This window comes from Strix uralensis, chromosome Z (genome assembly GCF_047716275.1).
Source record: "Strix uralensis isolate ZFMK-TIS-50842 chromosome Z, bStrUra1, whole genome shotgun sequence".
In the NCBI taxonomy this organism is placed as follows: domain Eukaryota; kingdom Metazoa; phylum Chordata; class Aves; order Strigiformes; family Strigidae; genus Strix; species Strix uralensis.
Genome location: NC_134012.1, coordinates 100,559,599 through 100,575,762, shown reverse-complemented (window position 1 = coordinate 100,575,762; position 16,164 = coordinate 100,559,599). Strand labels below are relative to the sequence as shown.

The 16,164-nt window shown below is 46.5% G+C and overlaps 1 protein-coding gene across 1 annotated transcript in view; it reads right to left on the bottom strand.

The window, feature by feature from the left end:
- The window catches only part of DCC (DCC netrin 1 receptor), a 641,274-nt gene that overhangs the window by 624,174 nt on the left and 936 nt on the right, over positions 1-16,164 (bottom strand). The window lies entirely within an intron of this gene.

Genomic DNA, 16,164 nt, shown 5'->3' with positions numbered 1-16,164 from the left:
TAATGAGTGTTTTACCCCTACTAATGATAACTGAAACCTTCAGTTCGAGTCACGTCCTTCTAGCTTGTTTTTTTTAAATCACAATCTCAAGGAATAAAAGTCATTACCACAGCAGCACACACTTGCAGTTTTTCTTTCAGCTCTTCCAGCACGTCGGTTTGCTCTTCAAACTATAGTCTACTAAGAACTTGCACTTTTGCTGTTACTGTAGATATATATATGTGTGTATATATATTTTATATATGGGCACACCTGTCCACATGTATAGGTGTATCTATACACCTACACCCGGGTATATCCAAGCTAAAAAAAAATCACTCAAGTACAGCAATGCACACACAAACATACCTACTTACACAGATACACACGTATATATTCACCTCCCCATCTAGAGTATATATAAATATAAAAATAAATATATATATATTATATATAAAGCATCTCATTCATAGAACTGCATTTTCTCCCTGTCCACAGAAGTCACCAGACAGCAAAATGCTGCCCACACACTCCGAAGTGAGTGTGGGGCCCTTAACGAAGGGCAGGAATTAAGGCAGGATTTTATCTAATCAGGGGCATCGCTCCATGAATCTCACTCCTGGATAATTCTGGGGGAGCTGATCTGCCCTTGGTTTGTGTGTGTGACTGAGGTTTTTGCTAGCAGGGGAGGGGGTTACAGTGGTGGTCTGTGTGAGAAGCTTCTGGAAGCTCCCCTGGCTCCAAGTCGGACCCACCTCTGGCCAAGGCCAGTTAGTGATGGTGGCTGTGCCTCTGTGATAATGTATTTAAGAAGGGGAATTTGGGAGGAGTTGTGAGGAGGATTTAGGAGAAGGACGCCTCTGTGAACACCGAGGTCAGTGGGAGGAAGGAGGAGGAAGAGGGGGAGATGCACCGGAGCATGGAACCCCCCTGTACCCTGTGGTGAGAGGGCAGGGCCCCCCCCATCACCCATGGGGGTCACTGGAGGAGCAGAGATTTGCCTGTGGGGGACCCCCGGGACTCTGTGGGGAGAAGCAGCCCCACAGAAGCAGTAGAGAAGCAGTAGTTCAGCGCTGGGAGGTGCAACACGTGGGGGTGACCCACGGCGGAGCATCTCGGGAAGAATCACCCCGTGGGGAGGATTCACGGTGGAGAGAGTTTGTGGGGGACTGTCTGCTGTGAGAGGGACGTGACGTGGAGCATGGGGAGGAATGCAGAAGAGTGCTTCCCCCCAGCCTTGGAGGAAGGAACAGCAGCACTGACTGCACCCCCCATCCCCTGTGCTGCTGGGGGAGGAGGTAGAGATATTGGGAACAAAACTGAGCCTGGGAAGAAGGGAGGGGTGGGGGGAGGTGGTTTTAAGATGCTGTAACGTTTCTCACTGTCCCATTCTGTCTGTGAAGTGTCATTATCTTTAATGTTTTGAAGCAGTGATATTCTTTTTCTGCCCCTAATGAGCCTGCCCTTTGCCCATGACCATAATGGGTGAGTGACACCCCCCCGCTCCCCTCCTTATCTCCACTCCTGAGCCTTTGGATTCATTTTTTTCCTTTTCAGCGCTGCGGGGAAGGGAGGACTGGACGGCTGCGTGGTGCTCAGCTGCCCTCTGGGCTCAAACCACGACAGGCCAACAATTCTGCACCTATCTATGCAGTAGGCTAAGGAGGTGATTTAAAAAAAAAATAAAAACACCTCCTTAGCCTACTGCATAGATAGCGCAGAGTCATCCAAACATCCATTTATTCCATCAGGTCATGAAGCGACTGGTTTCCTGACACACCAAATACCAGCGTGCTGCATGCTAGGAGCATGAGAAACAGCCTGCAACGTTCTCTTTGCAGGGTGAGGCCACCTCCCAGGGTTGGGAGCTGCCAAAGACCCTGAGTATCTCCTCTGGCTTTGCTCTACCCCCGGCCATCCCCCAATTCCCCACCTCAAACGAGGTGGGGTGTCCTCGAAGCAAATGGGTCGCTCGCAGCAGTGTTGCAGAAATGGTTTGAAAACACCGACAGAGGAAATTACCTTTTGCTCTTTTCTAACCTACAGGAGAGTTTGTCGACTTGCAGCTCCTTTGTTTTAGCCATGATCTAGTAGACAACAAAGTTTCAAGAGGATCTGCCCTAACTCTCTGATAATAAGCATCTCCTTGCCTCTGCTTCCACTTACAGATTCTTGCTCGAGGCATCGGATGCTCCAAGGCAAGTTTTGATAAAAGAGCCTTGCTGTCTGCAGTGCCCCTAATTACAGCGGCTCCGTTTTCTCCTTTGCCGGTGCTCCATCCTCTAGGTTAATGCCACAAAGGTCACTTTGTTAATTCAATACCAAGCCCACATTAGAAATCATCTGCACAGGGCTGGAAAAGTCAGTGGCTTTTTTAATACCGATGTTAAGGTTTTCTTACTACTATACAGTCATAGAAATGAATTACGGCGGAATAAAGTAGGTACCTTGTGAAGGTTAGCATTACCCCGAGATAGACATCAAGGCAGGTCAGATGATTCACCACCAGCAGGTGATTATTTTTCTCCCGAGATTAACATATGCCTTAAACAAGCTTCCAGGAACGTGAAGTTAGAAGAGAGAATTTCCCATCGGGTAAATTGGAGCAGGCAGGGCTCCAGTTTGACCAAACATGTAGAAGAAATGATCCCGCGTGGGGCTTTGGATGGAAAGGGACAACCAGGGTCGTCAAGCCTACGTCAGAGAAGAGCTACACAACGGACACCTACTGCAGAAAGGTCCACAGAGCTTCACCACATGCCACGAACCCCCAAAATACTCACAGGCACCCTTCTTAAGACCTCATAAAGACCAGAAACTGTAACTACCAGAGGAGACGTGGGGATACCGATGTCCCTGAATGTTGCACAAGATGCTAGGAAGCCCAGCAGACCCCACTGTACAGGAAAGGGGGGAAAAACAGTCCCTGGTAATCTGGCCATGAGGAGAAAATTCCCTTCTGACCCCAAATCTGGGTGTATGAGCAGAAGACAGCAGCAAGGGCTGATGCTAACAGGACTGCAACGGCCCCTTCCTCCACTGTTCCTCCAACCTGCCTCTTTTGGGATCATTTAAGGAGTTTTTTCCCCTACATATTGGATGTGGATTTGTTATGTATTTAAGGATATGCACCAAACTGAAGCCCAAAGCTACAAGACACAAAAAAAGCTGTTCCATCATTTAGAGCTGCTGGGCTGGATCCTAAGTCCAGCCTTCACCAGGCTTTGCAGCACACTGTCGTGTGCCGTGTGGTCCTACTCCCCTCTCCTCCGCTTAAATCGACTGTCAGGATGAACAGAACTACCACAGGACCAAAAAAAAAGTACAAAGCAGGATTTCCAAGAAGGTAGAAGCAGAGGACGGGTTGTGTTCATTAGCTGTAGCCCTTCTAGTCCCGACAGTTGACAATTAAGTCCCAGGCTTAAAACATAATGGTTATTCCTGAAGGACAAACCCTGAAGCAACAGTTGGTACTTGCCCCCAGTTTTGTTCTTTGCCTGTTGAATTGCCATTTTTATTTTGTGCGAGGTTACCAAGGAACACAGAGGGGTATTTTTCATCCCCTCTTCGGCTTCTTCAGGCTGTGAACACCAGGAATGTATTTAATGTAGTAACAGAGGGGTGAGGGAAGGCCTTCAGCACTCACCAACGCTTACCATTTTAAGACTAATGACCACAAAGAAGAACAATGGGTTTTTTCAGTCCTGGTTTTGAGAGGCATCTGCCCAAGATTTTGGGGGAAATGTTTATTGATTATCATTTTAAAAGACCAGCTTCCTCCCAGGAGCCAAATAGGCTATTCCTAGGGGTGGATTTTGGAAACTGTTAGCTGCTCACTTTTTTATATTACAGAGTAATGTATATGCCATCAAGAAATGTTCTACAAAAAATGAGAAACAAATTCAGATAAGTTGCTGACAGATCGTATACTAAGAGGCCAAATTTTCATCATACATTCACTGAATTACCTTTTAAAATCTAATTTATTGTCAGGCTAACTCTAGTCTCATTTGGAGCTTACTAGCGTTAGGATGATCAGCATTTTATGGCAGCCATACATTACAGTTGTGTCGTACCCTTTTACTATAGGAATCTCAAAGCATTTTACCATCCCTCATAGGTGTTTGCAGTTGTTTAGCTTTAACTGGGATAAGCACCTCCCCATCCTCATTTAACGTTGTGGTGAAGCGGCAACGGGACGCTTAAAAGGCTGTGGCAGCATCACGGAGCAGTTTGGGAAAATGAGATTTTAGAAGGGGTATGATTGAAAACCTAATAGAAAATTAGAGAGAAAAAAAAAAAAAAACAAAAACACCTGTAGCTCAAAGGGGACCTGTCTTAGCATCAGGTTTACTCATGGGGAGGATCACAGGACCTTTAGCTCTACAGCTCAGCCCTGGAAAAGGACTTGGGATGGAAACCTGAGCATCAGCATTCATGTCCGAGAAAACAGGGAAAGTTAAGCCCAGCTCTAGGAGTGTCTGGCTGCATTTTTGGATGGTTTTTAGTCATGCAGTGACCCAGACTGACCTTGTATAAAGGTTTACTTCTTTCTGACACAACCCATTTACCTACCATACGGGAACAGAGTATTTGGTGGCAAAGCCTGGAGCCCAGCAAAGGGTGATGCAGAAAAACTCCTGACGACGTAGGAGATGTCAGGAACAATCAGAACTAATGAAATAGTTATTGCTATCAGGTATTTGGCATATTAATGCACGGAGACAGATCTCATTTAATGAGACAGAGTCTGGCAATATAAATTATCGGACACTCAAACACTACCACGCTCCACATTTAAGGGCCATTTGAATTGTACTCAGGTAGTTTCACTCATCTGCAATCTGAGGAATGTGTTAATAAATACAGGACTGAATCACACCATTGATTTGTAAGTGGAATTTCCCATTAAAACCTGTCAAGAGTATTACTTTAAAAAAAATTAATGGTATATTATAGCCCAGGGTTCTGCTATAACATACTCCTGACAGTATAGCTCTGCGTGTCTCATGGGTGATGGATAATCTTGTTTGTTCTGTTTCGTCGCTGTAGTATCTTTCTTTTGCACTTCTGCTGCAGCCACGAGCAGGACTTGGGGTCCATCTCCAGTGGGCAGCAAATTAAACAACCGAGCAAGAGTCTACAGCTTCCTTCTTGCTTCCTTGAGGAGCAATGTTTCATTTCTACGGCCAGTATCTCCAATTCTGCAAAAAAACCTGGAAATCCACCTCTCTCATTCTGCCACTTTGGATTCTGCTCCGACTTCTCTGTGGATTTATTCTCCCAAGTCTCATAGATTTGGTGTTTTTTGGAAAGCTAGCTAGTTTTGTAGTTATGGACAGACACACTTGTCATTCCTGGGATGTTCCGTGAGTTCTGATATGAAAAGGAGGAGTAACATGAGTGACAACACAACGCCGACAGCCCGGACTTGGCACGCACAAGGATGGCCCCTGTGATTCTTTATCGGTGGCCTCACTCCACACTACTTCAAGAATTTGTGATAAAAACAGATTAAGGTTATGTAAGAAGCATGGGTGGGGGGAAAAAAAGACAAAAAAAAAAAAAAAAAGCCGAAGCATTATTTTATCGCATGTTTGAGATTAAAACCATTTCATAGTCGATTCACAAAAACCAATTTGCAACGAAGCGACGGTGCCAAGGGATTTGGGTGGCTCCAAACCAGTATCCCTAGTTAAGTAGGAAACCTCCCCTTGGTCAGGATTGGAAAATTTGCTCCTGAAGAGTCACGGTGCTGCCCCATTTGTGACTGGTTGGTTGAGCACAAAGCATTACTCACACCCTCGAGTGGCCACCGTCCTTGCGGTGATATCATTTTCCATTGATTGTAATTGAGTTCTATTAATGATGTAATTCAATTAGACACAAATCAAGAGATAACTAATACTTTTAATAACGTAACACCAGCTTCTGACAAAATCCCTACACAGATGGAAAAGCTTGACAGAGTTTCTGGTAACAGAATATCCCCCTCTGGAGAGATGTTAACAACCCTTTTAATATCAATACACCTGCTATAGCAAAGCTATTTGGTTGCAGAGAATCAGCATCTGCGTGAGCATAGAAGGAATGCAAATGATCAACAACAAATTGTGTTAGGAGGATGTTGTTGATGTGAAGGTGTCTCCACGGAAGTCAGTGAAGATTTATTCAGGTTGTGAATGTGGCCTAATGCGTTGAAACAACCTTTCTCTCTCTTTTTATAATTGTTTAAATCATTAAAATGTGATGGATTAAAAAAAAAAAATCTGATTTATTCTCCATTACTGTGGGCTTAGAGAATTGTGTGGGCAGTATGGAAATACAGCTGTTTACCCAGTTTTCTCTGGAATCTTTCATCCAGATGACCTTTATTTCAGATTAATGAAAACAAAGAATAACGTTTGCGTGAGAGGGAGATCAGAGCAAACTGCCACGGGTAACAGACTCCGCCAGAACAGAATATATTTCTTATAACACGCACCTGCTATTCCAAAGCACACAGTTGTTTTAATTTCCACAAACTGAGTATGCCCTTACTTTTAATGTCAAAACCAATTACCGCCAGAAATCTAAAAACATTAAACCGCATGATTTTTGCAAAAAGCGCTGCACGTACAACACCCTCTATCCTACAGCACTTTAAAACCTTGTGCATAAATACCTTTTTCTAAGCGTCCTTCTACTGCTGGTTTGCTAAATGTCCTATCAACACTTGGACCATGGGAGCTATCAGCCTCCATTGGCACAGAAAATTTCTACATTTCTAAATCTCTGGAAAAGGCCATTCTGACACGATCCAACGGTATGAAACCGTCTCTGTTTCGCATCCTCCTAATCATGAATGGTTAAAACAAGAGCTGTCAGATTCAAGTTAATTTTTTCACAGAATCCCAGAATCATCTCAGTTGGAAAAGCCCTTGAAGCTCCTCCAGTCCAACCATGAACCTCACACTGACCGTTCCCAACTCCACCACATCCCTCAGCGCTGGGTCAAAACTCGCTTCACGCTGTTTCTCACACAGGAGGACACAGTGTCCAGGGAAAATAAAAAGGTCCTGAGCCCCTGTAAATAAATACACAAAAATCCCAATGTCCTTTTTAACAGCAAAGTCTAAATCTAAGACCATTAACTACTTTCATATGTATGACAGACTCCTCTTCAATAATTCATCTAAACCTTTTCAATCTTCTGAGCAGAAAACCATGTAGGAAGCTGCCTTTCAAAGCAGAATGGGGGATTGTGGGCCTTTTTGCCAAATTTATAAATAACATGTAGGAAATTAGGATAACCTAATCCGCCCCCCCCCCCCCCCCCCTCAAGGCAACGACAATCCGTGCAAGAAAAGGCATTGCTTCGTCAACAGTCAACAGGGTGGTGCATTTGGGTCTCACCACGACTGCAGTCTGTTGTGTGTCTTCAGCACCAGGGAAGAACAGAAGGAAAGTTTTAAGGGATTTTTTTTTCTTCTTTTTCTGAGCATCAGAAGGCAAAGAAAAAAAAAAAATGGAAGGGTATACGGATGAAGGCCCCTCAGAGACTTTTTAAATGTCTGTCTTCTTCCCCTGATGCTTCTAAGAGGAAAAACAGAATGAATATTGTGGATAGACACTCAAAAGAATGCTTTTAAAAGGCTTTTTTTGCTTCGGCTAGTGAGGAGAAGACTGTTGGCAAGACACTCAGGAGGAAGGAGGTTCTTGAGTAAACTCTGCGCTGAACAAGCCCTTTGGGGAAGCTGTGGGCTAAGGATGAAACACCCAACTGTGCTCAGTACCTGCTGCCAGCCCCAGGACAGCCCCCTCCTTGCTGGTAAGTCAACTCCACTCCTAGGGAAGCAACCTTCAGCTTTTAATTGCAACACTTTGTTAGAAAGAAACACTTCACGCAATTGTATCAATTGACCTTGTCCAGAGCCGTCATGTTTTGTCTAATTACTGCTCTCAGAGCTCGACAGCCAGACAGAAATGCCCACTGGTTTAGCTACAGGTCACACCGTTCAGACAGCCACCAGCCTTCAGGCACTTTCTGAACGGAGATTTCTCAGATTTGTTGCACCAGATTTGGCTACTGGGCATTTTTTTGTTCCTCCTCAAAATACACTCCAAGAAAATGGGACAAGGAACATGGAATAAGGCTCTAAAATAATATATATATATGAGGTCAGTGTTCAGTTACGCCAACAGCAACCGCCTCCAGCTCACGACCTTCACTGTATTTCATACCTTCTTGGGGAGAATCCAGTGTTAGTTTAGTGGGGAATGGCACTGCAAGAACCAGTGGCACGCAACTGAAGTCAAGCAAATTAAAAAGAGAAACAAAGCAGGCAGAAAAAAAAAAATAAACAAAAAGCAACCCAGTGAATGCAATTAGCTACACCAAGGGAGAATGTCCTGCAGCCCATCACAGCGCAAGGTAAATAGGTGAAGTTCTGTGGATTGTCCACACACAGAACAGACTAAACGAGCAAAGGATTCCTGTTTGAGTGGAAACATTATCTGTTCCCATCACAGAATCACAGAATCATTCAGGTTGGAAAAGACCCTTGAGATCATCGAGTCCAACCCTCAGCCCTACTCTACAAAGTTCTCCCCTACACCACATCCCCCAACAGCTCATCCAAACGACCCTTAAACACATCCAGGGGTGGGGACTCCACCCCCTCCCTGGGCAGCCTATTCCACTCTCTGACCACTCTTTCTGGGGAACATTTTTCCCTCATGTCCAGTCTGAACCTCCCCTGTTGCAGTTTAAAGCCGTTCCCTCTTGTTCTGTCACTAATCACCTGTGAGAAGAGACCAGCACCAACCTCTCTACAATGTCCTTTCAGGGAGCTGTAGAGAGTGATGAGGTCTCCCCTCAGCCTTCTCCTCCTCACACTGAACAGTCCCAGCTCCTTCAATGGCTCCTCACAGGATTTATTCTCCAGGCCCTTCCCCAGCCTCGTTGCCCTCCTCTGCACTCGCTCCAGCCCCTCGAGATCTCTCTCGTATTGAGGTGCCCAAAACTGGACACAACACTCCAGGTGTGGCCTCACCAGTGCAGAGCACAGGGGGACTATCACCTCCCTGCTTCTGCTGGTCACACTATTTCTAATCCAAGCCAGGATGCCATTGGCTCTCTTGGCCACCTGGGCACACTGCTGGCTCGTGTTCAGCTGCTTGTCAATTAGAACCCCCAGATCCTTCTCTTCCAGACAGCTCCAGCCACCCCTCCCCGAGCCTGTAGCCATGCAGGGGGTTGTTGTGGCCCAAGTGCAGGACCTGGCAGAAGTGTATGGTGGACAGGACTTCAGTGAGAACTTCTCCTTAGACTCACACCTGTGACCAGCCAGGCAGAGGATACAAACTTTACGTCACTATTTTTTACGACAATCTCTCTCCGTGCACCCAAAAGCAAGCAGTGAACTGCAAAATAATAGTTCGCTTTAGTCCCGTTTATAACACTATAATCTCTCTTAATCTTTCACTGGAGAAACTACCCATATCCAAGAGTCACTTTGCTGCTCCTTTTACCAAAACAGCCTGTTCTGGCAGCGCTGCACTGAGATTTGATAGAGCATCGGGCAGCTGTGGAGACGGCGGAAGGTATGCAGTGCGAGTAAAGAAATAGGAGGCAAGAACAGAGCTGTGATATTGAGGGCAGAAAAAAAAAAAAAAAAAAAAAAAAAAGAAAGCAATAAGCAAAGGCAAATTGGAAATATAGAAATGTCGCTCCTCACCTGTGCAGGACAAACACAGTCCCTGTCAGCACAACATCTGAAGCTCCCATTGACTGACAGGGTATAGAGAATGCGGCCACCAGGCTGCGAAACTGTTATTATATATAAATGATAAAAATATGAACTAGGAGACTGTCATTCATTGCTGAGCTCTTCTGGTGATTGAAGAGCTGACCTTAGCTCAGCTAATCTACAGAGCCTCTCAAAAGAGTCGTAACCCTGCAATTTATAAAGCTCTCCATCCACCCCCCAACGAGCACAGCCTCACCTCCCACAGTACATCCTCGTCCCACGCTACGTCCACGTCGTGCAAGCACCACCTCCACGATTTGGATAAATTCTGTGTTTCGTAACACAGTGGCACAGAAAGCATCCAACCACCCTAACCTCTCCACCTAAAACAAATGTTTTCATAAACACCTGCATTGGTGGATGGGGTTATTTCACTGTCCAGGAAACTCTGTGCACAGAACAGGAGCTTTCCAGTATCTTTATTTATTTTTGTCACCCTTTGTTCTCACTGTAAGACCCCAGAAGAGAAAGACAATAAGTATTTCTTCCAATGAGTCAAACTTCTCAGCTGGCCAGGATGTTGCTTCCCAAAACGGATGGAAATTGGTATCAAAGCTTTGGAAATTACAAAGCTGCTGGTTGTTCACCTTCTGCTTCCAGGCTGGGAGAGAGGAGGCAGCTTGTGAGTCCTCCAGCCCAGGGAAGTGTGACCATGGGCTGGGTGCATGTGATCACTCCAGCGAATCTGATTATTCATAAAGCACCATAAAAATAAAGTAAATCATCAAAACATCAGTAGACTCCTTGTTTTAAACTCTGCTTCGCAGGGTGAGAAGATAGCCAGTTCTCAGCCAGTAATGCAACTTCCAAGATACTATTCCTTCAGCTTCTCTGTTTGACAACTAATATTTTGCTGAAACTTCGGGCAGCAATTTAGAGTAGTTTTCAATGTATTTTGAATACTTCAGAGCATTTATAAAATTACAGCACATACTGGCATTAGCATCGACAAATGACTGCCATCAACCGAGACAGAAATTGAGACATTTAACTGCGCGTTTATTGTGCCTCTCTGAGAATTCCGTTTCCTTTATAGTGCAGACGTCTCCAAACTCTCGAGCGAGATGTTCTGTCATTAGCCCAATTTAGATGTAGCCCTTCACATCAAAGCTGAAATTGAGAAACGTTGGCAGAAAGAAACAATTCTGCTAGGTTTACAATTATCTGATGCGTTATCTTTCAGGAATAATATACTCTATTTTACCAGAGAATTTACTGTCAGAAATCAGGAGATACACTTCACTTTCAGTTGTTGCTTTCCATAGTTGGAGAGTTTTCCTTACAGAGGGCTGTGCAGAAGACCCAAAGGAGCAAATCTCAAATGCCCGAGGCTCTCCACCCGTATTAAAAAAAAAAATTCCTAAGCATCAAGCATCCGTTATCTTGCAGAGGAAACCGCTGTTGCTTTTCAACAGCAGAAGTGGTCAAACAGACCGTGAAGTTTATAGAAGGGGATGGGGAGGAGGAGACAGGTAATGGACACATGAAGGAGATTTATCTCTCAAGGACCAGAACCGGTAACAATTTAAGCCACCCCCGCAACAAACATTGGAGAAGAAATTCTTGTAAGTGAGCGTTAGAAACATTCAGCAGGGAGACAGATAAAAAATGGTGCAAACACCGGGTGTGAACCCTGCAAACCGCCTGAGCTCACGGATGCGGTACGTTGTGGCACCTGTTTATTGGCAGATGATTTTTCAGGCCAGCGTGGAGAAAGGAATTCACTTGGGCAAATTAAAAGTAAAGGCGGTCAGAGACTCAGGGAATAGCAAAGAGGACGTGGCAGTGGGTGCCTTCTGGAGGAGTGGGGACCCCTCTGCACCCTGCAGATTTGGGTGCTGTGTCCCGAGCTGATGCTGGGCAGGAGCAGCTCCATCCAGCCCCGAGCACTGTGGCTGCAGTAAGGGGAGGGGGGGGGCAAGTGAAACGAGGACAGGGCCAGTCTCTTTAGTTTGGATTCCAATGGAAATAAAAAAAATGTAGGTCACTGTTTCACCCAAGGGATAATTTTAACAGAGCAAGTGAATTTTTTTGCCTTTAGTTAATTAATCATGAAAGCCTCGGTGGAATTTGTTAGTATACTTTTTATTCAGGCAAGGCCAACATTTTAAGAAATTTCCATCTATTTGTATTACAACAAAGAGACTGGCTGCACTGACTCACCCTGTTACAGATCTGCATTTCAGCAGAAGGGAAAATTAGGCATGAGAAAACACGATCCCCGCTTTGAGCCGCAGCTTCTTTCACAAGCGCTTCGTTCCCTACACCAAGGGAGAACTTCTGTAAACTGCATCCACCAAGGGATTTGCAGCAGCAAACCTGAAGGGAGAACCTACCTGTTGGCCTTCGAGTCTGACTGTCCCTACACCTGCACGGCGGCGGCACAGCTAAACCTTCTCCTACGCCAGCACAGCGGGGAACCGGCGAGCTTTAGCCTGGCCAGATGTTAAACTATCAGGAAAAGGCAAACTTCTTTCACAGCTTACTCACATTAGCACATTCGCTGAAGTCTTTACAAGTTTTTCACCAAGAATGGAGGTGCAAACACACCGCAGAGTTTTATCCTCTGCAGCTGGATCCGCCGCACAAGCGGGCACATGGGAAACACTCGGTTTTGCGGCGTTATTTTATCTCGTAAAACTAAAGCTTAAAAAATCAGTACTGGCCCTCTAAAGGACAGCTGGTGGAACATCCATGTGCTGTACATCTGATGAATGACTCTGAAAGAGTTATTTTAGCTGTCATGTCACTGGATTGACAGCAGTCTCCCGCTAGAAGGGGCCAAGCCAGGCGTCACATACAACACACGCTTCAGGGACCGAGCTCAGGCAAAACCCAGATTATTGCAGGATGGTGTTAAACAACAGGCTACTGGGAAATACCAGCCCACGTACAGCATCAGCCTTTTGCCAGTTAAAATGTGAGACAGGACAGGGATGCAAAACAAGGCTCTCCGCTTCCCTGGCAGTGGAGTGAAAGTCCGGGTGGGTTGGGAGAAGGCAGCACTTGCTCCTCCATCTCCAGCCAGGCTGCTCCAGGGAGATGCAAACAGCAAGGTCAGGGCACTAGCTCTGAACTTAAGCTCAGTCTGATGATGGGAAGAACTCGCCTGGACTGCAGTCCCCGGTTTTCTTCCCTAAATTTGAGAAGCACAGATGTATTTATCAATCATTTGGATCCTGGAAGCCCTCGCTGCGGACCACGATCCCGCTGTGAATCTGCAGAGCAAAGCCCTGACAGCCCTGCCCGAAAATCCTACCGTCCCAGCATAAAACAGGCAAGCAAAGATGGGTTCAGCCAAACAGAGAAATATCTCGATGGCGCTTCCACGTCTTGGGCCCTGGAACAGATCTTTCAGGCTAAGTTTTGTATTGGGAAGGACAACAGAGTAGCAGTCAAGGATAAATGAACCAAGTGTGAAATCTGGACATGATTGCACTTGGCATAATCTGATTGAAAACAAACGTTCCTGCCTGTGTGTCTGAAGTCAGCATTGGTCCTGGATCCATATGGACGTGGAGAAGTGGGGAGTGAGGACAAAAAGGCATAAAACAAGAAGAGCTGAATACAAAAACATTCAACAAACTCTAGAAAGAAGACTTAACTCAAATATAAATTGCTCGTCCTCAACTAAGCTCATTTCCATTTTTAAAAACACTCTGGCGAACGCGCGGAGGTTACCCCAGTCCTGTGGTACCCCGGGGTGGCTCACACGCCTCGTAACACAGAGGGCAACTGCAGCGCATGTGAAATGGATGCTGTGACAGGTCACTGGTGATTTATACTGCACCACTCACAGGAGTGATTGCCATAGTACCCAGACATCGCCGGGCTCTGACATGCTGCACTAACGCTAAATTTCTCGCCAGGATCTAGTGGGAGGCAAAGACACCAAACGCAGAAGCCATTCACACACAAAAAAAAAAAAAAATCTTTGAGATGGAGTTAAATTCTACAGACAAGAAAGAAAGGTAAGTATTTAGTGGTTACTTTAATACCTACACAGAACAAACCATACAGCACCAGCATGATCAAGCGCTACATAATTTACATCCCCCTTTATCAGGAACACGTTTTCCACGGCCTCTTTCCAAAATGGCAAACGTTGCCCATCATCTGTTCTTCCACCCACATATATTTAACCAGGAAAAGTCCAATGTTGCGCTTTACTTTCTGTCTCATCCCCCAAACCATTTCGCCCCTCGTGCCCAACGGCAAAGGACGGACGCGGGACTTGACTCGGGCGCAGAAACGGCGCGTCCCTGCCCGCACATGGATGCGCCGCTGCCCTTTGGGACCAAAGTTTTGAACAATCCCCCCCCGCCCTGCACACCCACAGCAGCTCCGGGCTTTGGGCAGGGGGGCAAGAGAGGAGCCCACCTCATTGTGCAGCATCTCTGGGAGCCCTTTGTTAGCAGGACTCGCTGCCTGCTCATGCCCTGCTGTGCGGGGACGGTGCCAAGCACAGAGCGCTACCCGCACCTCCTGCCTGCACCTCCTGCCCATGGCACACCAGCTCGCCGGTGGTGTGGAGGCCGCTGCCTTGCCCAAAAAGGGGTAAGATCTGCTTGATTTGGGTTAGTCGACTGACTTGGGATGGCGATAAAGACGCTCAGGAAAGCACAAACTCACGACAGCCCCCGGGGCTGCGACGCTGGGAAAACTTTGCCCGTTTGCAGCTTTGTGAAGCGCAGCGCAAGGAATTGGCTGCGCCGCAAAGATGCCACCTTCAAAATCGGGGCAAAAAAAAAAAAAAAACCCACCCGTGTCTCGGAGATGGGGTGTGAAACACACAGCCGATACGTGCAGTTGGAAAACAGCCTGTTTCCTCCACAAACCACAAAACAATACGGACGCTGTGGGAGCGACGGGTTTGCGGCACGTTTGGCCCCTGACACAGCACACGGTTTCCTTCCCTCCTCAGGCACACAGAGGCTCTCGCTCCATCCCCTCCTTTGGCAGCAAAGCAACCTGCAAGTCAATCATCTTTCAGGAAGGAGGATCACTGCCACGTCTCCCAGCTTTTAAGCTGGAAAGGCAAAAGAGACACCAATTTGTTATCCTGCTCCCACTGCCCTGGTCCCCCCCCTCCTCCCACGCAAGTCATTGCAGAGGACGATGCTGGGGACACGCGTACAAAAAATAAAACCTCCTGGTTTGACAGAGGAGCATCTTCCAGTTTACGCACTAACTGCCCAAAATCAGGACAATCAAAAGATACAGCGGTTTGTGTAGAGGAAGCACCACCTCCACGGGCAATCTGCATACAGCTGACACCCTGAGCTTTGCCAGAAGACACCGAGGACCTTCTCGCCCAACGCTTCGTGGTGCAGCGCTCTCCCCATCACAAAAACCTGCTTTAGCGGTGGTGTGTGCGGTGTGGGGAGTTGGTTCCCATTGTTCCTCCGTCGCTGCAGCGAAAAGCAGTCTGCTCGGATGCTTTTTTTTTTTTTGTGTGTGTATTTTCCAGACTCCCCCTTCCCAAGGTTTCTCCTACCAAAGTGTGCCTCGTTTTCTTTTGGAGACAATTAGATGAGCGCTGGGGAATAATATTTCCTCGCACGCATCTCCCTCCACCACGCACTCACACCCTGAGCCTCCTGCAAATCAAAGCTGCACTTTCTTAGTTCCTAACACTTCTTGGCTCGCACTCCCACCTCTTTTCCCTTTCTTTTCGAAGAAGAGATTGCGTAGTGCCGAACCCTTCTCTACCTCCCGCACAAGTAGCCCCAGAGCATCGCCGTGTCAGTCCTCTCCCTTCCTCCCCGACCCCGCTTCCACACACACCACCGGCTTTGCCATTTTTAATTAGAAAATGTGCCTGCCAAGTGCAGCGAGAGAGGTGCAGCCCCGAAGACTCGCAGCCTCATAGAGTTGGAAGATGCTTTGCAGAGAAGCGCCTTTTCTGCCTCGCTAACTCCTCTGCTGCTTTTTATTCCTTTCCCCAGTAAAAGCAGCCCCTTCCCTTGGTTTCAACACACAAACCCAAAAAGCTACAGGCGAATTTATCCAACCGCAAGCGGGATCAGGTGCAGAACTGGGAACTAACCCTACCACCTATTATGCCACCTCCTGCCACATTTCTCCTTTATTTTCCATAGATTTCCTTCTTTCCAGTGCTCCCCTTTCTCCCCAAGGCTGCGCAAGGCGCTTCTAAACGCGGTTCCCCCCTTCCCATCTGTAGCAAGTGATGCAAAACAGCAACAGCAACAACAAAACGCTCGGAAAAAAATAAAAAAACACCATATCATGCTTGCAGAAGGTGAGAAAAGTCCATCAGCACAAGAGAAACGGGCACGTTGCTTTGGGATGCAGAGGAAAAAAAAAAAAAAAACAAAAAAACAAAAAACAAAAACACCAAAAACAAAAACAAATCCCCCTCACCCCGGAGAGA